Source organism: Schistocerca piceifrons, unplaced genomic scaffold (genome assembly GCF_021461385.2).
Source record: "Schistocerca piceifrons isolate TAMUIC-IGC-003096 unplaced genomic scaffold, iqSchPice1.1 HiC_scaffold_1544, whole genome shotgun sequence".
Classification (NCBI taxonomy): domain Eukaryota; kingdom Metazoa; phylum Arthropoda; class Insecta; order Orthoptera; family Acrididae; genus Schistocerca; species Schistocerca piceifrons.
The window spans coordinates 2,417,425-2,442,831 of NW_025727396.1; positions in this window are offsets into that span (position 1 = coordinate 2,417,425).

A 25,407-nucleotide genomic window follows, 5' to 3' on the forward strand; every position below is an offset into this window, starting at 1 on the left:
ACACAGAAATTTCATCGGAATTAAATGCAAAACGCACAATGCCGCCTCAAGTACAAGAAGACTGGCTCTTCTTACTGTCTATGTTTTGAACCATTCCTGTGACACTAGTTATAGATTTCGAAGTTTCACTTCAGGTTTACTGTATCCCTCTGACGTTCTTAATGATGATGAAACACAGAAATTGCATCGGAATTAAATACAAAAGACACAATGCCGACTTAAGTACAAGAAAACTGACTCTTCTTACTGCCTATGTTTTGAACCATTCCTGTGAAACTAGTTATAGATTCCGATGCTTCACTTCAGGTTTACTGTATCCCTCTTACCTTCTTATTGACGATGAATCACAGAAATTGCATCGGAATTAAGTACAAAAGGCACAATGCCGACTCAAGTACAAGAAGACTGGCTCTTCTTACTGTCTATGATTTGAACCTTTCCTGTGAGACCGGTTATAGATTCCGATGCTTTACTTCAGGTTTACTGTATCCCTTGGACCTTCTTATTGACGCCGAAACATAGAAATTGCATCGGAATTAAATAGAATAGGCACAATGCCAACATAAGTACAAGAAAACTGACTCTTCTTACTGTCTATGTTTTGAACCATTCCTGTGACACTAGTTATAGATTCCGATGCTTCACTTCAGGTTTACTGTATCCCTCTGACCATCTTATTGACGATGAAACACAGAAATTGCATCGGAATTAAATTCACAAGGCACAATACCGACTGAAGTACAAGAAAACTAACACTTCTGACTGTCTATGTTTTTAACCATTCCTCAGACACTAGTTATAGATTCCGATGCTTCACTTCAGGTTTACTGTATCCCTCTGACACTATTATTGACGATGAAACACAGAAATTGCATCGGAATTAAATACAAAATGCACAATGCCGACTTAAGTACAAGAAAACAGTCTCTTCCTACTGTCTATGGTTTGAACCATTCCTGTGACACTAGTTATAGATTCTGATGCTTCACTTCAGGTTTACTGTATCACTCTCACCTTCTTATTGACGTTGAACTACAGAAATTGCGTCGGAATTAAATACAAAAGGCACAATGCCGACTCAAGTACAAGATGACAGGCTCTTCTTACTGTCTATGTTTTGATCCTTTACTTTAAGCCCGATTTTAGATTGCGATGCTTCACTTCAGGTTTACTGTATCCCTCTGACCTTCGAATTGATGATGAAACACAGAAATTGCATCGGAATTAAATTCAAAAGGCACAATGCCGACTTAACTACAAGAAGACTGACTCTTCATACTGTCTATGTTTTGAACCATTCTTGTGACACTACTTTTAGATTCCGATGCTTCACTTCAGGTTTACTGTATCCCTCTGACCTCCTTGTTGACGATGAAACACAGAAATTGCATCTTACTTATATACAAAAGGCACAATGAAGACTTCAGCCAAGAAAACTGACTCTTCTTATTGTCTATGTTTTGAACCATTCCTGTGACACTAGTTATAGATTCCGATGCTTCACTTCAGGATTACTATATCCCTCTAACCTTCTTATTGACGATCAAACACAGAAATTTCATCGGAATTAAATACAAAACACACAATGCCGCCTCAAGTACAAGAAGACTGGCTCTTCTTACTGTCTATGTTTTGAACCATTCCTGTGACACTAGTTATAGATTCCGATGCTTCACTTCAGGTTTACTGTATCCCTCTGACCTTCGTATTGATGATGAAACACAGAAATTGCATCGGAATTAAATACAAAAGGCACAATGCCGACTTAAGTACAAGAAATCTGACTCTTCTTACTGTCTAAGTTTTGAACCATTCCTATGAAGCTAGTGATAGATTCCGATGCTTCACTTCAGGTTTACAGTATCCCTCTGACCTTCTTATTGACGATGAAACTCAGAAATTACATCGCAATTAAATACAAAAGGCACAATGCTGACTCAAGTACAAGAAGACTGGCTCTTCTTACTGTCTATGTTTTGAACCTTTCCTTTGAGACCGATTTTAGATTCCGATGCTTCACTTCAGGTTTACTGTATCCCTTGGACATTCCTATTGACGGCGAAACACAGAAATTGCATCGGAATTAAATACTAAAGGCACAATGCCGACTTAAGTACAAGAAAACTGACACTTCTCACTGTCTATGTTTTGAACCATTCCTGTGAAACTAGTTACAGATTCCGAAGCTTCACTTCAGGTTTACTGTATCCCTCTGACCCTCTTATTGATGAAGAAACACAGAAATTGCATCGGAATTAAATACAAAAGGCACAATGCCGACTTAAGTACAAGAAAAATGACTCTTCTTACTGTCTATGTTTTGAACCATTCCTGTGACACTAGTTATAGATTCCGATGCTTCACATCAGGTTTACTGTATCCCGTGGACCTTCTTATTGACGACGAAACGCAGAAATTGCATCGGAATTGAATACAAAAGGCACAATGCCGAATTAAGTACAAGAAAACTGACACTTCTTACTGTCTGTGTTTTGAACCATTCCAGTGACACCAGTTATAGATACCGATTTTTCACTTCAGGTTTACTGTATCCCTCTGACCTTCTTATTTGCGATGAAACACAGAAATTGCATCGGAATTAAATACAAAAGGCTCAATGCCGACTTAAGTACAAGGAAACAGACTCTTCTTACTGTTTATGTTTTATCCATTCCTGTGACACTAGTTATGGATTCCGATGCTTCACTTTAGGTTTACTGTATCCCTCTGACCTTCTTATTGACGATGAAACACAGAAATTGCATCGGAATTAAATACAAAAGGCACAATGCCGACTTAAGTACAAGAAAACTGACTCTTCTTACTGTCTATGTTTTAAACCATTCCTGTGACACTAGCTATAGATTCCGATGCTTCACTTTAGGTTTACTGTATCCCTCCGACCTTCGTATTGACGATGAAACACTGAAATTGCATCGGAATGCAATACAAAAGGCACAATGCCGACTTAAGTACAAGAAGACCGACTTATCTTACTGTCTTTGCTTTGAACCATTCCATTGACACTAGTTATAGATTCCGATGCTTCACTCCAGTTTTACTGTATCCCTTGCACCTTGTTATTCACGATGAAACTGAGAAATTGCATCGGAATTAAATAGAAAAGGCACAATGCCGACTTAAGTACAAGAAAACTGACTCTTCTTACTGTCTATGTTTTGAACCATTCCTATGAAACTAGTTATAGATTCCGATGCTTCACTTCAGGTTTACTGAATCCCTCTGACCTTCTTATTGACGATGTATCACAGAAATCGCATCGGAATTAAATACAAAAGGCACAATGCCGCCTCAAGTACATGAAGACTGGCTCATCTTACTGTCTATGTTTTGAACCTTTCCATTGAGCCCGATTTTAGATTCCGATGCTTCACTTCAGGTTTACTGTATCCCTCTAATCTTCTTATTGACGATGAAACACAGAAATTGCATCGGAATTAAATACAAAATGCACAATGCCAACTCAAGTACAAGAAGACTGGCTCATCTTACTGTCTATGTTTTGAACCTTTCCTTTGAGCCCGATTTTAGATTCCGATGCTTTTATTCAGGTTTACTGTATCCCTTGGACATTCCTATTAACGACGTAACAGAGATATTGCATCAGAATTAAATACAAAATGCACAATGCCGACTCAAATACAAGAAGACTGGCTCTTATTACTGTCTATGTTTGAACCTTTCCTGTGAGAGCGGTTTTAGATTCCGATGCTTCACTTCAGGTTTACTGTATCCCTTGGACTTTCTTATTGACGCCGAAACACAGAAATTGCATCGGAATTAAATAGAATAGGCACAATGCCGACATAAGTACAAGAAGACTGACTCTTCATACTGTCTATGTTTAGAACCATTACTGTGACACTAGTTTTAGATTCCGATGCTTCACTTCAGGTTTACTGTATCCCTTTGGCCTCCTCATTGACGATGAAACACAGAAATTGCATCTTACTTATATACAAAAGGCACAATGAAGACTTAAGGACAAGAAGACTGACTGTTCTTATTGTCTATGTTTTGAAACATTTCTGTGACACTAGTTATAGATTCCGATGCTTCACTTCAGGATTACTGTATCCCTCGGACCTTCTTATTGACGATCAAACACAGAAAATTCATCGGAATTAAATACAAAAGGCACAATGCCGACTTAAGTACAAGAAGACTGACTCTTCGTACTGTCTATGTTTAGAAAAATTCCTGTGACACTAGTTTTACATTGCGATGCTTCACTTCAGGTTTACTGTATCCCTCTGACCTCCTTATTGACGATGAAACACAGAAATTGCATTTTACTTATATACAAAAGCCACAATGAAGACTTAAGCAAAAGAAGACTGACTCTTCTTACTGTCTATGTTTTGAAACATTCCTGTGAAACTAGTTATAGATTCCGATGCTTCACTTCAGGATTACTGTATCCCTCGAACCTTCTTATTGACGATCAAACACAGAAAATTCATCGGAATTAAATAGAAAAGGCACAATGCCGACTTAAGTACAAGAAGACTGACTCTTCGTACTGTCTATGTTTTGAAAAATTCCTGTGACACTAGTTTTACATTCCGATGCCTCACTTCAGGTTTACTGTATCCCTCTGACCTCCTTATTGACGATGAAACACAGAAATTGCATCTGACTTATATACAAAAGGCACAATGAAGACTTAAGCACATGAAGACTGACTCTTCTTACTGTCTATGTTTTGAAACATTCCTGTGAAACTAGTTATAGATTCCGTTGCTTCACTTCAGGTTTACTGTATCCCTTTGACCTTCTTATTGACGATGTATCACAGAAATCGCATCGGAATTAAATACAAAAGGCACGATGCCGACTCAAGTACAAGAAGACTGGCTCATCTTACTGTCTATGTTTTGAACCTTTCCTTTGAGCCCGACTTTAGGTTCCGATGCTTTTATTCAGGTTTACTGTATCCCTTGGACATTCCTATTAACGACGTAACACAGATATTGCATCAGAATTAAATACAAAAGGCACAATGCCGACTTAAGTACAAGAAAACTGACTCTTCTTACAGTCAATGTTTGTACCATTCCTGCGACACTAGTTATAGATTCCGATGCTTCACTTCAGGTTTACTGTATCCCTCTGGCCTCCTTATTGACGATGAAACACAGAAATTGCATCGGAATGAAATACAAAAGGCACAATGCCGACTTAAGTACAAGAAAACTGACTCTTCTTACTGTCTATGTTTTGAACCGTTCCTGTGACACTAGTTATAGATTTCGATGCTTCACTTCAGGTTTACTGTATCCCTCTAACCTTCTTATTGACGATAAAACACAGAAATTGCATCGGAATTAAATACAAAATGCACAATGCCGACTCAAGTACAAGAAGACTGGCTCTTCTTACTGTCTATGTTTTGAACCTTTCCTGTGAAACCGGTTATAGATTCCGATGCTTCACTTCAGGTTTACTGTATCCCTTGGGTCTTCTTATTGACGCCGAAACACAGAAATTGCATCGGAATTAAATGGAATAGGCACAATGCCGACATAAGTACAAGAAAACTGACTCTTCTTACTGTCTATGTTTTGAACCATTCCTGTGACACTAGTTATAGATTCCGATGCTTCACTTCAGATTTACTGTATCCCTCTGACCTTCTTATTGACGATGAAACACAGAAATTGCATCGGAATTAAATACAAAGGGCACAATGCCGACTGAAGTACAAGAAAACTGATTCTTCTTTCTGTCTATGTTTTGAACCATTCCTGTGACACTAGCTATAGATTCCGATGCTTCACTTGAGGTTTACTGTATCCCTCTGACACTCTTATTGACGATGAAACACAGAAATTGCATCGGAATTAAATACAAAAGGCACAATGCCGACTTAAGTACATGAAAACTGACTCTGCCTACTGTCTATGTTTTGAACCATTCCTGTGACACTAGTTATAGATTCCGATGCTTCACTTCAGGTTTACTGTATCCCTCTGACCTTCTTATTGACGATGAAACACAGAAATTGCATCGGAATTAAATACAAAACGCACAATGCCGACTCAAGTACAAGAAGACTGGCTCTTCTTACTGTCTATGTTTTGAACCATTCCTGTGACACTAGTTATAGATTCCGATGCTGCACTTCAGGTTTACTGTATCCCTCTGAAATTCTTATAGACGATGAAACGCAGAAATTACATCGGAATTATATACTAAATGCACAATGCCGAGTTAAGTACAAGAAGACTGACTCTTCTTACTGTCTATGTTTTGAACCATTCCTGTGACACTAGTTGTAGATTCCGATGCTTCACTTCAGGTTTACTGTATCCCTCTGACCATCTTATTGACGATGAAACATAGAAATTGTATCGGAATTAAATACAAAAAGCACAATGCCGACTTAACTACAAGAAGACTGACTCTTCATACTGTCTATGTTTTGAACCATTCCTGTGACAGTAGTTTTAGATTCCAATGCTTCACTTCAGGTTTACTGTATCCCGCTGACCTCCTTATTGACGATGAAACACAGAAATTGCATCTTACTTATATACAAAAGGCACAATGAAGACTTAAGCACAAGAAGACTGACTCTTCTTATTGTCTATGTTTTGAACCATTCCTGTGACACTAGTTATAGATTCCGATGCTTCACTTCAGGTTTACTGTATCCCTCTGATCTTCTTATTGACGATGAAACACAGAAATTGCATCGGAATTAAATAAAAAAGGCACAATGCCGACTCAAGTACAAGAAGACTGGCTCTTCTTACTGTCTATGTTTTGAACCATTCCTGTGACACTAGTTATAGATTCCGATGCTTCACTTCAGGTTTACTGTATCCCTCTGAAATTCCTATAGACGATGAAACACAGAAATTGCATCGGAATTATATACAAAATGCACAATGCCGACTTAAGTACAAGAAGACTGACTCTTCTTACTGTCTATGATTTGAACCATTCCTGTGACACTAGTTATAGATTACGATGCTTCACTTCAGTTTTACTGTATCCCTCTGACCTTCTTATTGACGATGAAACACAGAAATTGCATCGGAATTAAATACAAAAGGCACAATGCCGACTTAAGTACAAGAAGACTGACTCTTCATACTGTCTATGCTTCGAACCATTCCTGTGACACTAGTTTTAGATTCTGGAGCTTCACTTCAGGTTTACTGTATCCCTCTGACCTCCTTATTGACGATGTAACACAGAAATTGCATCTTAATTAAATACAAAATGCACAATGCCGACTTAAGTACAAGAATACGGACTCTTCTTACTGTCTATGTTTTGAACCATTCCTGTGACACTAGTTATAGATTACGATGCTTCACTTCAGTTTTACTGTATCGCTCAGACCTACTTATTGACGATCAAACACAGAAATTTCATCGGAATTAAATACAAAAGGGACAATGCCGACTCAAGTACAAGAAGACTGGCTCTTCTTACTGCCTATGTTTTGAACCATTCCTGAGACGTTAGTTATTGATTCCGATGCATCACATCAGGTTTACTGTATCCCTCTAACCTTCTTATTGACGATCAAACACAGAAATTTCATCGGAATTAAATACAAAAATCACAATGCCGACTAAAGTACAAGAGGACTGGCTCTTCTTACTGCCTATGTTTTGAACCATTCCTGTGACACAAGTTACAGATTCCGATACTTCACTTCAGTTTACTGTATCCCTCTTACCGTCTTATCGACGATGAAACACAGAAATTGCACCTTAATTAAATACAAAAGGCTCAATGCAGACTTAAGTACAAGAAGACTGACTCTTCTTACTGTCTATGGTTTCAATTATTTCTGAGACACTAGTTATAGATCCTGATGCTTCACTTCAGGTTTACTGTATCCCTCAGACTTTCTTATTGACGATCAAACACAGAAATTTCATCGGAATTAAATACAAAATGGACAATGCCGACTCAAGTACAAGAAAACTGTCTCTTCTTACTGCCTATGTTTTGAACCATTCCTGAGACGCTAGTTATTGATTCCGATGCATCACTTCAAGTTTACTGTATCCCTCTGACCTTCTTATTGACGATCAACCATAGAATATTCATCGGAATTAAATACAAAAGGCACAATGCCGACTTCAGTACAAGAAAACTGACTCTTCTAACAGTTTATGTTTTGAACCATTCCTGTGACACTAGTTATAGATTCCGACGCTTCACTTCAGGTTTACTGTATCCATCTGACCTTCTTATTGACGATAAAACACAGAAATTGCATCGGAATTAAATACAAAAGGCACAATGCCGACTCAAGTACAAGAAGACTGGCCCTTCTTACTGCTATGTTTTGAACCTTACCAGTGAGACCGGTTTTAGATTCCGATGCTTCACGTCAAGTTTAGTTTATCCCTCTGACCTTCATATTGACGATGAAACATAGAAGTTGCGTCGGGATTAAATACAAAAGGCACAATGCCCACTTAAGTACAAGAAAACGGACTCTTCTTACTGTCTATATTTTGAACCATTCCTGTGACACTTGTTATAGATTCCGATGCTTCACTTCAGGTTTACTGCATCCCTCTGACCTTCTTATTGACGATGAAACACAGAAAGTGCATCGGAAATAAACTCAAAAGGCACAATTCCGATTTAAGTACAAGAAAACGGACTCTTCTTAATGTCTATGTTTGAAACCATTCCTGTGACACTAGTTATAGATTTCGATGCTTCACTTCAGGTTTACTGTATCCCTCTGATCTTCTTATTGACGATGAAACACAGAAATTGCATCGGAATTAAATACAAAAGGTTCAATGCCGACTCAAGTACAAGAAGACTGGCTCTTCTTACTGTCTATGTTTTGAAACTTTCCTGTGAGACAGGTTTTCGATTCCGATGCTTCACTTCAGGTTTACTGTGTTCCATGGACCTTGTTATTGACGACGAAACACAGAAATTGTATCGGTATTAAATAGAATAGGCATAATGCCGATTTAAGTACAAGAAAACTGACTCTTCTTGCCGTCTATGTTTTGAACCATTTCTGTGACACAAATTATAGATTCCGATGCTTCTCTTCAGGTTTACTGTATCCCTCTTACCTTCTTATTGACGATGAAACACAGAAATTGCATCGGAATTAAATACAAAAGGCACAATGCCGACAGAAGTACAAGAAAACTGACTCTTCTTACTGCCTATGCTTTGAACCATTCCTGTGACACTAGTTATAGATTCCGATGCTTCACTTCAGGTTTACTGTATCCCTCTGACACTCTTATTCACGATGAAGTACAGAAATTGCATCGGAATTAAATACAAAAGGCACAATGCTGACTTAAGTACAAGAAAACTGACTCTTCCTTCTGTCTATGTTTTGAACCATTTCTGTGACACAAATTATAGATTCCGATGCTTCACTTCAGGTTTACTGTATCCCTCTGAAATTCTTATAGACGATGAAACACAGAAATTGCATCGGTATTAAATAGAAAAGGCACAATGCCGACTGAAGTACAAGAAGACTGGCTCTCCTTACTGTCTATGTTTTGAACCATTCCTGTGACACTAGTTATATATACCGATGCTTCACTTCATGTTTACTGTATCCCTCTGAAAATCTTATAGACGATGAAACACAGAAATTGCATTGGAATTAAATACAAAAGCACAATGCCGACTTAAGTACAAGAAGACAGACTCTTCTTACTGTCTATGGTTTAAACAATTCCTGTGACACTAGTTATAGATTCCGAAGCTTCACTTCAGGTTTACTGTATCCCTCTGACCTTCTTATTGACGATGAAACACATAAATTGCATCGGAATTAGATACAAAAGGCACAATGCCGACTTAAGTACAAGAAGACTGACTCTTCCTACTGTCTATGATTTGAACCATTCCTGTGACACTAGTTTTAGATTCCGATGCTTCACTTCAGGTTTACAGTATTTCTCTCACCTCCTTATTGACGATGAAACACAGAAATTGCATCTTAATTAAATACAAAAGGCACAATGCCGACTTAAGTACAAGAAGACTGACTCTTCTTACTGCCTATATTTTGAACCTTTCCTATGAGACAGGTTATAGATTCCGATGCTTCACTTCAGGTTTACTGCATCTCTCTGACCATCTTATCGACGATGAAACACAGAAATTGCACCTTAATTAAATACAAAATGCACAATGCCTTCTTAAGTACAAAAAGACTGAGTCTTCTTACTGTCTATGGTTTGAACCATTCCTATGACACTAGTTATAGATTCCGATGCTTCACTTCAGGTTTACTGTATCCCTCTGACCTTCTTATTGACGATCAAACACAGAATATACATCGGAATTAAATACAAAAGGCCCAATGCCGAACCAAGTACAAGAAGACTGGCTCTTCTTACTGCCTATGTTTTGAACCACTCCTGTGACACTAGTTATAGATTCCGATGCTTCACATCAGGTTTACTGTATCCAGCTGTCTTTCTTATTGACGATGAAACACAGAAATTGCATCGGAATTAAATACAAAAGGCACAATGCCGACTCAAGTACAAGAAGTCTGGCTCTTCTTACTGTCTTTGTTTTGAACCATTTCCTGTGTGACTGGTTTTAGATTCCGATGCTTCACTTCAGGTTTACTGTATCCCTTGGACCTTCTTAATGACGAGAAACACAGAAATTGCATCAGAATTAAATAGAAAAGGCACAATGCCGACTTAAGTACATGAAAACGAACTCTTCTTACTGTCTATGATTTGAACCATTCCTGTGACACTAGTTATAGATTCCGAAGCCTCACTTCAGGTTTACTGTATCCCTCTGATCTTCTTATTGAGGATGAAACTCAGAAATTGCATCGGAATTAAATACAAAAGGCACAATGCCGACTCACGTACAAGAAGACTGGCTCTTCTTACTGTCTATGATTCGAACCCTTCCTGTGAGACCGGTTTTAGATTCAGATGTTTCACTTCAGGTTTACTGTTTCCTTAGACCTTCATATTCACGATGAAACATAGATATTGAATCGGGATTAAATACAAAAGGCACAAAGCCGACTTAAGTACAAGAAGACTGACTCTTCTTACTGTCTATGATTTGAACCATTCCTGTGACACTAGTTATAGATTCCGATGCATCACTTCATGTTTACTGTATCCCTCTGACCTTCTTATTGACGATCAAACACAGAAATTAAATCGGAATTAAATACAAAAGGCACAATGCCGACTCAAGTACAAGAAGACTGGCTCTTCTTACTGGCAATGATTTGAACCATTCCTGTGACACTAGTTATAGATTCCGATGCTTCACATCAGTTTTACTGTATCCCTCTTACCTTCTTATCGACGATGAAACACAGAAATTGCACCTTAATTAAATACAAAAGGCACAATGCCGACTTAAGTACAAGAAGACTGACTCTTCTGACTGTCTATGGTTTGAACCATTCCTGTGACACTAGTTGCAGATTCCGATGCTTCACTTCAGGTTTACTGTATCCCTCTGACCTTCTTATTGACGATCAAACACAGAATATTCATCGGAATTAAGTGCAAAAGGCACAATGCGGACTTAAGTACAAGAAAACTGACTCTTCTTACTGTCTATGTTTGAACCATTCCTGTGACACTAGTTATAGATTCCGATGCTTCACTTCAGGTTTACTGTATCCCGAGGATCTTCTTATTGACGACGAAACGCAGAATTGAATTCAAAACGCGGAATTGAATACAAGATTCACAATGCTTACTTAAGTACAAGAAAACTGACACTTCTTACTGTCTATGTTTTGAACCATTCCTGTGACACTAGTTACACAATCCGATGCTTCACTTCAGGTTTACTGTATCCTTCTGACCTTCTTATTGACGATGAAACACAGAAATTGCATCGGAATTAAATATAAAAGGCTCAATGCCGACTTAAGTACAAGGAAACTGACTCTTCTTACTGTGTATGTTTTGATCCATTCCTGTGACACTAGTTATAGATTCGATGCTTCACTTTAGGTTTACTGTATCCCTCTGACCTTCTTATTGACGATGAAACACAGAAATTGCATCGGAATTAAATACAAAAGGCACAATGCCGACTTAAGTACAAGGAAAGTGACTCTTCTTACTGTCTATGATTTGAACCCTTCCTGTGAGACCGGTTTTAGATTCCGATGTTTCACTTCAGGTTTACTGTATCCCTCAGACATTCATATTGACGATGAAACATAGATATTGAATCGGGATTAAATACAAAAGGCACAATGCCGACTTAAGTACAAGAAAAGTGACTCTTCGTACTGTCTATGTTTGAACCATTCAATTGACACTAGTTATAGATTCCGACGCCTCACTTCAGGTTTACTGTATCCCTCTGACCTTCTTATTGACGATAAAACACAGAAATTGCATCGGAATTAAATACAAAAGGCACAATGCCGACTTAAGTACAAGAAAACGGACTCTTCTTACTGTCTATGTTTGAACCATTCCTGTGACACTAGTTATATATTCCGATGCTTCACTTCAGGTTTACTGTGTCCCTCTGACCTTCTTATTGACGACGAAACACAGAAAGTGAATCGGAATTAAACTCAAAAGGCACAGTGCCGATTTAAGTACAAGAAAACGGACTCTTCTTACTGTCTATGTTTGAAACCATTCCTGTGACACTAGTTATAGATTCCGATGCATCACTTCATGTTTACTGTATCCCTCTGACCTTTTTATTGACGATCAAACACAGAAATTTCATCGGAATTAAATACAAAAGGCACAATGCCGACTCAAGTACAAGAAGACTGGCTCTTCTTACTGGCTATGTTTTGTACCATTTCTGTGACACTAGTTATAGATTCCGATGCTTCACTTCAGTTTTACTGTATCGCTCTTACCTTCTTATAGACGATGAAACACAGAAATTGCACCTTAATTAAATACAAAAGGCACAATGCCGACTTAAGTACAAGAAGACTGACTCTTCTTACTGTCTATGGTTTGAACCATTCCTGTGACACTTGTTATAGATTCCGATGCTTCACTTCAGGTTTACTGTATCCCTCTGACCTTCGTATTGACGATCAAACGCAGAATATTCATCGGAATTAAATGCAAAAGGCACAATGCCGACTTAAGTACAAGAAAACTGACTCTTCTTACTGTCTATGTTTGAACCATTCATGTGATACTAGTTATAGATTCCGACGCTTCACTTCAGGTTTACTGTATCCCTCTGACCTTCTTATTGACGATAAAACACAGAAATTGCATCGGAATTAAATACAAAAGTCACAATGCCGACTGAAGTACAAGAAGACTGGCTCTTCTTACTGCTAAGTTTTGAACCTTTCCTGTGAGACCGGTTTCAGATTCCGATGCTTCACTTCAGGATTACTGTATCCCTCTGACCTTCTTATTGACGATGAAACATAGAAATTCCATCGGGATTAAATAGAAAAGGCACAATGCCGACTTATGTACAAGAAAACGGACTCTTCTTACTGTCTATGTTTTGAACCATTCCTGTGACACTAGTTATAGATTCCGATGCTTCACTTCAAGTTTACTGTATCCCTCTGACCTTCTTATTGACGACGAAACACAGATAGTGAATCGGAATTAAACTCAAAAGGCACAGTGCCGATTTAAGTACAAGAAAACGGACTCTTCTTACTGTCTATGTTTGAAACCATTCCTGTGACACTAGTTATAGATTTCGATGCTTCACTTCAGGTTTACTGTATCCCTCTGATCTTCTTATTGATGATGAAACACAGAAATTGCATCGGAATTAAATACAAAAGGCACAATGCCGACTCAAGTACAAGAAGATTGGCTCATCTTACTGTCTATGATTTGAACCTTTCCTGTGAGACAGGTTTTAGATTCCGATGCTTCACTTCAGGTTTACTATATTCCATGGACCTTCTTATTGACGACGAAACACAGAAATTGCATCGGAATTAAATACAAAAGGCACAATACCGACTTAAGTACAAGAAAACTGACTCTTCTTACTGTCTATGCTTTTGAACCATTCCTGTGACACTAGTTATAGATTCCGATGCTTCACTTCAGGTTTACTGTATCCCTCTGACCTTCTTATTGACGATGAAACACAGAAATTGCTTCGAAATTAAATACAATACGCACAATGCCGACTCAAGTACAAGAAGATTGGCTCTTCTTACTGTCTATGTTTTGAACCATTCCTGTGACACTAGTTATAGATTCCGATGCTTCACTTCAGGTTTACTGTATCCCGAGGATCTTCTTATTGACGACGAGACGCAGAAATTGCATCGGAATTGAATACAAAATTCACAATGCCTACTTAAGTACAAGAAAACTGACACATCTTACTGTCTATGTTTTGAACCATTCCTGTGACACTAGTTATACAATCCGATGCTTCACTTCAGGTTTACTGTATCCCTCTGACCTTCTTATTGACGATGAAACACAGAAATTGCATCGGAATTAAATATAAAAGGCTCAATGCCGACTTAAGTACAAGGAAACTGACTCTTCTTACTGTGTATGTTTTGATCCATTCCTGTGACACTAGTTATAGATTCCGATGCTTCACTTTAGGTTTACTGTATCCCTCTGACCTTCTTATTGACGATGAAACACAGAAATTGCATCGGAATTAAATACAAAAGGCACAATGCCGACTTAAGTACAAGGAAACTGACTCTTCTTACTGTCTATGTTTTGAACCATTCATGTGACACTAGTTATTTATTCCGATGCTTCACTTCTGGTTTACTGTATCCCTCTGACCTTCTTAATGATGATGAAACACAGAAATTGCATCGGAATTAAATGCAAAAGGCACAATGCCGACTCAAGTACAAGGAGACTGGGTCTTCTTACTGTCTATGTTTTGAACCTTTCCTTTGAGACCGGTTTTAGATTCCGATGCTTACTTTACGTTTACTGTATCCCTTGGACCTTCTTATTGACGCCGAAACACCGAAATTGTATCGGAATTAAATAGAATAAGCACAGTGCCGACTTAAGTACAAGAAATCTGACTCTTCTTGCAGTCTATGTTTTGAACCATTCCTGTGACACTAGTTATAGATTCCGAAGCTTCACTTCAGGTTTACTGTATCCCTGTGACCTTTTTGTCGACGATGAAATACAGAAATGGCACCTTAATTAAATACAAAAGGCACATTGCCTTCTTAAGTACAAGAAGGCTGACTCTTCTTACTCTCTATGGTTTGAACCATTTCTGTGACACTAGTTATAGATTCCGATGCTTCACTTCAGGTTCACTGTATCCCTCTGACCTTCTTATTGACGATGAAACACAGAATATTCATCGGAATTAAATACAAAAGGCACAATGCCGACCTAAGTACAAGAAGACTGGCTCTTCTTACTGCCTATGTTTTGAACCATTCCTGTGACACAAGTTATAGATTCCGATGTTTTACATCATTTTTACTGTATCCAGCTGACCTTCTTATTGACGATGAAACACAGAAATTGCATCGGAATTAAATACAAATGGCACAATGCCGACTCAAGTACAAGAAGTCTGGCTTTCTTACTGTCTTTGTTTCGAACCATTCCTGTGAGACCGGTTTTAGATTCCGATGCTTCACTTCAGGTTTACTGTATCCCTCTGACCTCCTTACTGACGATGAAACACAGAAATTGCATCGGAATTAAATACAAAGGCACAATGCCGACTTAAGTACAAGAAAACTGACTCTTCTTACTGTCTATATTTTAAACCATTCCTGTGACACTAGTTATAGATTCCGAAGCTTCACTTCAGGTTTACTGCATCTCTCTGACCTTCTTATCGACGATGAAACACAGAAATTGCACCTTAATTAAATACAAAATGCACAATGCCTTCTTAAGTACAAAAAGACTGACTCTTCTTACTGTCTATGGTTTGAACCATTCCTATGACACTAGTTATAGATTCCGATGCTTCACTTCAGGTTTACTGTATCCCTCTGACCTTCTTATTGACGATCAAACACAGAATATACATCGGAATTAAATACAAAAGGCCCAATGCCGAACCAAGTACAAGAAGACTGGCTCTTCTTACTGCCTATGTTTTGAACCATTCCTGTGACACTAGTTATAGATTCCGATGCTTCACATCAGGTTTACTGTATCCAGCTGTCTTTCTTATTGACGATGAAACACAGAAATTGCATCGGAATTAAATACAAAAGGCACAATGCCGACTCAAGTACAAGAAGTCTGGCTCTTCTTACTGTCTTTGTTTTGAACCATTTCCTGTGTGACTGGTTTTAGATTCCGATGCTTCACTTCAGGTTTACCGTATCCCTTGGACCTTCTTAATGACGAGAAACACAGAAATTGCATCAGAATTAAATAGAAAAGGCACAATGCCGACTTAAGTACATGAAAACGAACTCTTCTTACTGTCTATGATTTGAACCATTCCTGTGACACTAGTTATAGATTCCGAAGCTTCACTTCAGGTTTACTGTATCCCTCTGATCTTCTTATTGAGGATGAAACTCAGAAATTGCATCGGAATTAAATACAAAAGGAACAATGCCGACTCACGTACAAGAAGACTGGCTCTTCTTACTGTCTATGATTTGAACCCTTCCTGTGAGACCGGTTTTAGATTCAGATGTTTCACTTCAGGTTTACTGTTTCCTTAGACCTTCATATTCACGATGAAACATAGATATTGAATCGGGATTAAATACAAAAGGCACAATGCCGACTTAAGTACAAGAAGACTGACTCTTCTTACTGTCTTTGATTTGAACCATTCCTGTGACACTAGTTATAGATTCCGATGCATCACTTCATGTTTAATGTATCCCTCTGACCTTCTTATTGACGATCAAACACAGAAATTAAATCGGAATTAAATACAAAAGGCACAATGCCGACTCAAGTACAAGAAGACTGGCTCTTCTTACTGGCAATGATTTGAACCATTCCTGTGACACTAGTTATAGATTCCGATGCTTCACATCAGTTTTACTGTATCCCTCTTACCTTCTTATCGACGATGAAACACAGAAATTGCACCTTAATTAAATACAAAAGGCACAATGCCGACTTAAGTACAAGAAGACTGACTCTTCTGACTGTCTATGGTTTGAACCATTCCTGTGACACTAGTTGCAGATTCCGATGCTTCACTTCAGGTTTACTGTATTCCTCTGACCTTCTTAATGACGACGAAACACAGAAAGTGAATCGGAATTAAACTCAAAAGGCACTGTGCCGATTTAAGTACAAGAAAACGGACTGTTCTTACTGTCTATGTTTGAAACGATTCCTGTGACACTAGTTATAGATTCCGATGCTTCACTTCAGGTTTACTGTATCCCGAGGATCTTCTTATTGACGACGAAACGCAGAATTGAATACAAAACGCGGAATTGAATACAAAATTCACAATGCTTACTTAAGTACAAGAAAACTGACACTTCTTACTGTCTATGTTTTGAACCATTCCTGTGACACTAGTTACACAATCCGATGCTTCACTTCAGGTTTACTGTATCCTTCTGACCTTCTTATTGACGATGAAACACAGAAATTGCATCGGAATTAAATATAAAAGGCTCAATGCCGACTTAAGTACAAGGAAACTGACTCTTCTTACTGTGTATGTTTTGATCCATTCCTGTGACACTAGTTATAGATTCGATGCTTCACTTTAGGTTTACTGTATCCCTCTGACCTTCTTATTGACGATGAAACACAGAAATTGCATCGGAATTAAATACAAAAGGCACAATGCCGACTTAAGTACAAGGAAACTGACTCTTCTTACTGTCTATAATTTGAACCCTTCCTGTGAGACCGGTTTTAGATTCCGATGTTTCACTTCAGGTTTGCTGTATCCCTCAGACCTTCATATTGACGATGAAACATAGATATTGAATCGGGATTAAATACAAAAGGCACAATGCCGACTTAAGTACAAGAAAAGTGACTCTTCGTACTGTCTATGTTTGAACCATTCAATTGACACTAGTTATAGATTCCGACGCCTCACTTCAGGTTTACTGTATCCCTCTGACCTTCTTATTGACGATAAAACACAGAAATTGCATCGGAATTAAATACAAAAGGCACAATGCCGACTCAAGTACAAGAAGACTGGCCCTTCTTACTGCTAAGTTTTGAACCTTTCCTGTGAGACCGGTTTCAGATTCCGATGCTTCACTTCAGGTTTACTGTATCCCTCTGACCTTCTTATTGACGATGAAACATAGAAATTCCATCGGGATTAAATACAAAAGGCACAATGCCGACTTAAGTACAAGAAAACGGACTCTTCTTACTGTCTATGTTTGAACCATTCCTGTGACACTAGTTATAGATTCCGATGCTTCACTTCAGGTTTACTGTATCCCTCTGACCTTCTTATTGACGACGAAACACAGAAAGTGAATCGGAATTAAACTCAAAAGGCACAGTGCCGATTTAAGTACAAGAAAACGGACTCTTCTTACTGTCTATGTTTGAAACCATTCCTGTGACACTAGTTATAGATTCCGATGCATCACTTCATGTTTACTGTATCCCTCTGACCTTCTTATTGACGATCAAACACAGAAATTTCATCGGAATTAAATACAAAAGGCACAATGCCGACTCAAGTACAAGAAGACTGGCTCTTCTTACTGGCTATGTTTTGTACCATTTCTGTGACACTAGTTATAGATTCCGATGCTTCACTTCAGTTTTACTGTATCGCTCTTACCTTCTTATAGACGATGAAACACAGAAATTGCACCTTAATTAAATACAAAAGGCACAATGCCGACTTAAGTACAAGAAGACTGACTCTTCTTACTGTCTATGGTTTGAACCATTCCTGTGACACTAGTTATAGATTCCGATGCTTCACTTCAGGTTTACTGTATCCCGAGGATCTTCTTATTGACGACGAAACGCAGAAATTGCATCGGATTTGAATACAAAATTCACAATGCCTACTTAAGTACAAGAAAACTGACACATCTTACTGTCTATGTTTTGAACCATTCCTGTGACACTAGTTATACAATCCGATGCTTCACTTCAGGTTTACTGTATCCCTCTGACCTTCTTATTGACGATGAAACACAGAAATTGCATCGGAATTAAATATAAAAGGCTCAATGCCGACTTAAGTACAAGGAAACTGACTCTTCTTACTGTGTATGCTTTGATCCATTCCTGTGACACTAGTTATAGATTCCGATGCTTCACTTTAGGTTTACTGTATCCCTCTGACCTTCTTATTGACGATGAAACACAGAAATTGCATCGGAATTAAATACAAAAGGCACAATGCCGACTTAAGTACAAGGAAACTGACTCTTCTTACTGTCTATGTTTTGAACCATTCCTGTGACACTAGTTATATATTCCGATGCTTCACTTCTGGTTTACTGTATCCCTCTGACCTTCTTAATGATGATGAAACACAGAAATTGCATCGGAATTAAATGCAAAAGGCACAATGCCGACTCAAGTACAAGGAGACTGGGTCTTCTTACTGTCTATGTTTTGAACCTTTCCTTTGAGACCGGTTTTAGATTCCGATGCTTACTTTACGTTTACTGTATCCCTTGGACCTTCTTATTGACGCCGAAACACCGAAATTGTATCGGTATTAAATAGAATAAGCACAGTGCCGACTTAAGTACAAGAAATCTGACTCTTCTTGCAGTCTATGTTTTGAACCATTCCTGTGACCCTAGTTATAGATTCCGAAGCTTCACTTCAGGTTTACTGTATCCCTGTGACCTTTTTGTCGACGATGAAATACAGAAATGGCACCTTAATTAAATACAAAAGGCACATTGCCTTCTTAAGTACAAGAAGGCTGACTCTTCTTACTCTCTATGGTTTGAACCATTTCTGTGACACTAGTTATAGATTCCGATGCTTCACTTCAGGTTCACTGTATCCCTCTGACCTTCTTATTGACGATGAAACACAGAATATTCATCGGAATTAAATACAAAAGGCACAATGCCGACCTAAATACAAGAAGACTGGCTCTTCTTACTGCCTATGTTTTGAACCATTCCTGTGACACAAGTTATAGATTCCGATGTTTTACATCATTTTTACTGTATCCAGCTGACCTTCTTATTGACGATGAAACACAGAAATTGCATCGGAATTAAATACAAATGGCACAATGCCGACTCAAGTACAAGAAGTCTGGCTTTCTTACTGTCTTTGTTTCGAACCATTCCTGTGAGACCGGTTTTAGATTCCGATGCTTCACTTCAGGTTTACTGGATCCCTTGGACCTTCTTAATGACGAGAAACACAGAAATTGCAACAGAATTAAATAGAAAAGTCACAATGCCGACTTAAGTATAAGCAAACTGACTTTTCTTACTGTTTATGACTTGAACCATTCCTGTGACACTGCTTAGAGATTCCGATGCTTCACTTCACGTTTACTGTATCCCTGTGACATTCGTATTGACGATGAAACACAGAAATTGCTTCGGAATTATATACAAAAGGCACAATGCCGACTTAAGTACAAGAAAATTGAGTCTCCTTACTGTCTATGTTTTGAACCATTCCTGTGACACTAGTTATTGATTACGATGCTTCACTTCAGGTTTACTGTAACCTGTGACCTTCTTATTGACGATGAAACACAGAAATTGGTTCGGAATTAAAAACAAAAGGCACAATGCCGACTTAAGTACAAGAAAACTGACTCTTTTTACTGTCTATGTTTTCAACCATTCCTGTGACACTAGTTATAGATTCCGATGCTTCACTTCAGGTTTACTGTATCCCTCTGGCCTCCTTATTGACGATGAAACACAGAAATAGCATCGGAATCAAATACAAAAGGTACGATGCCAACTTAAGTACAAGAAAACTGACTCTTCTTATTGTCTTTGCTTTGAACCGTTCCTGTGACACTAGTTATAGATTCCGATGCTTCACTTCAGGTTTACTGTATCCCTCTAACCTTCTTATTGACGATATAACACAGAAATTGCTTCGGAATTAAATATAAAAGGCACAATGCCGACTCAAGTGCAAGAAGACTGGCTCTTCTTACTGTCTATGTTTTGAACCTTTCCTGTGATACCGGTTTTAGATTCCGATGCTTCACTTCATGTTCAGTGTATCCCTTGGACCTTCTTATTGACGCCGAAACACAGAAATTGCATCGGAATTAAATAGAATATGAACAATGCCGACTTAAGTACAAGAAAACTGACTCTTCTTCCTGTCTATGTTTTGAACCATTCCTGTGACACTAGTTATAGATTCCGATGCTTCACATCAGGTTTACTGTATCCAGCTGAACATCTTATTGACGATGAAACACAGAAATTGCATTGGAATTAAATACAAAAGGCACAATGCCGACTTAAGTACAAAAAGACTGACTCCTCTTACTGTCTATGTTTTGAACCATTCCTGTGACACTAGTTATAGATTCCGATGCTTCACTTCAGGTTTACTGTACCCTCTTACCTTCTTATTGACGATAAAACACAGAAATAGGATCGGAATGAAGTACAAAATGCACAATGCCGACTTAAGTACAAGAAAACTGACTGTCCTTACTGCCTATGTTTTGAGCCATTCCTGTGACACTAGTTATAGATTCCAATGCTTCACTTCAGGTTTACTGCATCCCTCTGACCTTCTTATTGACGATGAAACACAGAAATTGCATCGGAATTAAATACAAAAGGCCCAATGCCGACTTAAGGATAAGATGACTGACTCTTCTTACTGTCTATGTTTTGAACCATTCCTGCGAGACTAGTTATAGATTCCGATGCTTAACTTCAGGTTTACTGTATCCCTCTGACCTTCTTATCGACGATGAAACACAGATATTGCATCTTAATTAAATACAAAAGACACAATACCGACTTTTGTACAAGAAGACTGACTCTTCTTACTGTCTGTGGTTTGAACCACTCCTGTGACACTAGTTATAGATTCCGATGCTTCACTTCATTTTTACTGTATCCCTCTGACCTTCTTACTGACGATCAAACACAGAAAATTCATCGGAATTAAATACAAAAGGCACAATGCCGACTCAAATACAAAAAGATTGACTCTTCTTATTGTCTATGTTTTGAACCATTCCTGTGACACTAGTTATAGATTCCGATGCTTCACTTCAGGATTTTACTGCATCCCTCTGACCTTCGTATTCACGATCAAACACAGAAATTTCATCGGAATTAAATACAAAAGGCACAAGGCCGACTTAAGTACAAGAGGACTGACTCTTCCTACTGTCTATGATTTGAACCATTCCTGTGACACTACTTTCTGATTCCGATGCTTCACTTCAGGTTTATAGTATCCCTCTGACCTCCTTATTGACGATGAAACACAGAAAATGCATCTTAATTAAATACAAAAGGCACAATGACAACTTAAGTACAAGAAGACTGACTCTTTTTACTGCCTATGTTTTTGAACCATTCCTGTGACGCTAGTTATAGATTCCAATGCTTTACTTCAGGTTTACTGTATCCAGCTAACCTTCTTATTGACGATGAAACACAGAAATTGCATCGGGATTATATACAAAAGGCACAATGCCGACTTAAGTACAAGAAGATTGACTCTTCTTACAGTCTATGTTTCGAACCATTCCTGTGACACTAGTTATAGATTCCGATGCTTCACTTCAGGTTTACTGTACCCTCTTACCTTCGTATTGACGATGAAACACAGAAATTGCATCGGAATTAAATAGAATATGCACAATGCCGACTTAAGTACAAGAAAACTGACTCTTCTTCCTGTCTATGTTTTGAACCATTCCTGTGACACTAGTTATAGATTCCGATGCTTCACATCAGGTTTACTGTATCCAGCTGAACTTCTTATTGACGATGAAACACAGAAATTGCATCGGAATTAAATACAAAAGGCACAATGCCGACATAAGTACAAAAAGACTGACTCTTCTTACTGTCTATGTTTTGAACCATTCCTGTGACACTAGTTATAGATTCCGATGCTTCACTTCAGGATTTTACTGGATCCCTCTGACCTTCTTATTCACGATCAAACACAGAAATTTCATCGGAATTAAATACAAAAGGCACAAGGCCGACTTAAGTACAAGAAGACTGACTCTTCCTACTGTCTATGATTTGAACCATTCCTGTGACACTAGTTTTAGATTCCGATGCTTCACTTCAGGTTTATAGTATCCCTCTGACCTCCTTATTGACGATGAAACACAGAAAATGCATCTTACATTAATACAATTGGCACAATGACAACTTAAGTACAAGAAGACTGACTCTTCTTACTGCCTATGTTTTTGAACCATTCCTGTGACGCTAGTTATAGATTCCGATGCTTTACTTCAGGTTTACTGTATCTAGCTAACCTTCTTATTGACGATGAAACACAGAAATTGCATCGGGATTATATACAAAAGTCACAATGCCGACTTAAGTACAAGAAGATTGACTCTTCTTACTGTCTATGTTTTGAACCATTCCTGTGACACTAGTTATAGATTCCGATGCTTCACTTCAGGTTTACTGTACCCTCTTACCTTCTTATTGACGATGAAACACAGAAATTGGATCGGAATGAAGTACAAAATTCACAATGCCGACTTAAGTACAAGAAAACTGACTGTCCTTACTGTCTATGTTTTGAACCATTCCGGTGACACTAGTTACAGATTCCGATGCTTCACTTCAGGATTACTGTAAACCTCTAACCTTCTTATTGACAATAAAACACAGAAATTGCATCGGAATTAAATACAAAAGGCACAATGCCGACTCAAGTACAAGAAAACTGACTCTTCTTACTGTCTATGTTTTGAACCATTCCTGTGACACTAGTTATAGATTCCGATGCTTCACTTCAGGTTTACTGTATCCCTGTGAAATTCTTATTGACGATGAAACACGGAAATTGCTACGGAATTATATACAAAAGGGACAATGCCGACTTAAGTACAAGAAGACTGGCTCTTCTTACTGTCTATGTTGTGAACCATTCCTGTGACACTAGTTATAGATACCGATGCTTCACATCAGGTTTACTGCATCCCTCTGACCGTCTTACAGACGATGAAACACAGAAATTGCATCGGAATTATATACAAAAGGCACAATGCCGACTTAAGTACAAGAAGACTGACTCTTCTTACTGTCTATGTTTTGAACCATTCCTGTGTCACTTGTTATAGATTCCGATGCTTCACTTCAGGTTTACTGTTTCCTTTTGACCTTGTTATTGACGATGAAACAAAGATATTGCATCTTAATTAAATACAAAAGGCACAATGCCGACTTAAGTACAAGAAAACAGACTTATCTTACTGTCCATGGATTGAACCATTCCTGTGACACTAGTTATAAATTCAGATGCTTCACTTCAGGTATACTGTATCCAGCTGACCTTGTTATTTGTGATCAAGCACAGAAATTGCATCACAGTTAAATACAAAAGGCACAATGCCGACTAAAGAATAAGAAGACTGACTCTTCTTACTGTCTATGTTTTGAACAATTCCTGCGACACTAGTTATAGATTCCGATGCTTCACTTCAGTTTCACTGGTTCCCTGTGACGTTCTTATTGACGATGAAACACAGATATTGCATGGGAACTAAATACAAAAGGCACAATGCCGACTTAAGTACAAGAAGACTTACTCTTCTTATTGTCTATGTTTTGAACCATTCCTGTGACACTAGTTATGGATTCCGATGCTTCACTTCAGGTTTACTGTATCCCTCTGACCTTCTTATTGACGATCAAACACAGAAATTTCATCGGAATTAAACACAAAAGGCACAATGCCGACTCAAGTATAAGAAGACTGGCTCTTCTTATTGCCTATGTTTTGAACCATTCCTGTGACACTAGTTATAAATTCCGATGCTTCACTTCAGGTTTACTGCATCCCTCTGACCTTCTTATTGACGATGAAACACAGAAATTGCATCGGAATTAAATACAAAAGGCACAATGCCGACTTAAGGATAAGATGACTGACTCTTCTTACTGTCTATGTTTTGAACCATTCCTGCGAGACTAGTTATAGATTCCGATGCTTAACTACAGGTTTACTGTATCCCTCTGACCTTCTTATCGACGATGAAACACAGATATTGCATCTTAATTAAATACAAAAGACACAATGCCGACTTTTGTACAAGAAGACTGACTCTTCTTACTGTCTATGGTTTGAACCACTCCTGTGACACTAGTTATAGATTCCGATGCTTCACTTCATTTTTACTGTATCCCTCTGACCTTCTTACTGACGATCAAACACAGAAAATTCATCGGAATTAAATACAAAAGGCACAATGCCGACTCAAATACAAAAAGATTGACTCTTCTTATTGTCTATGTTTTGAACCATTCCTGTGACACTAGTTATAGATTCCGATGCTTCACTT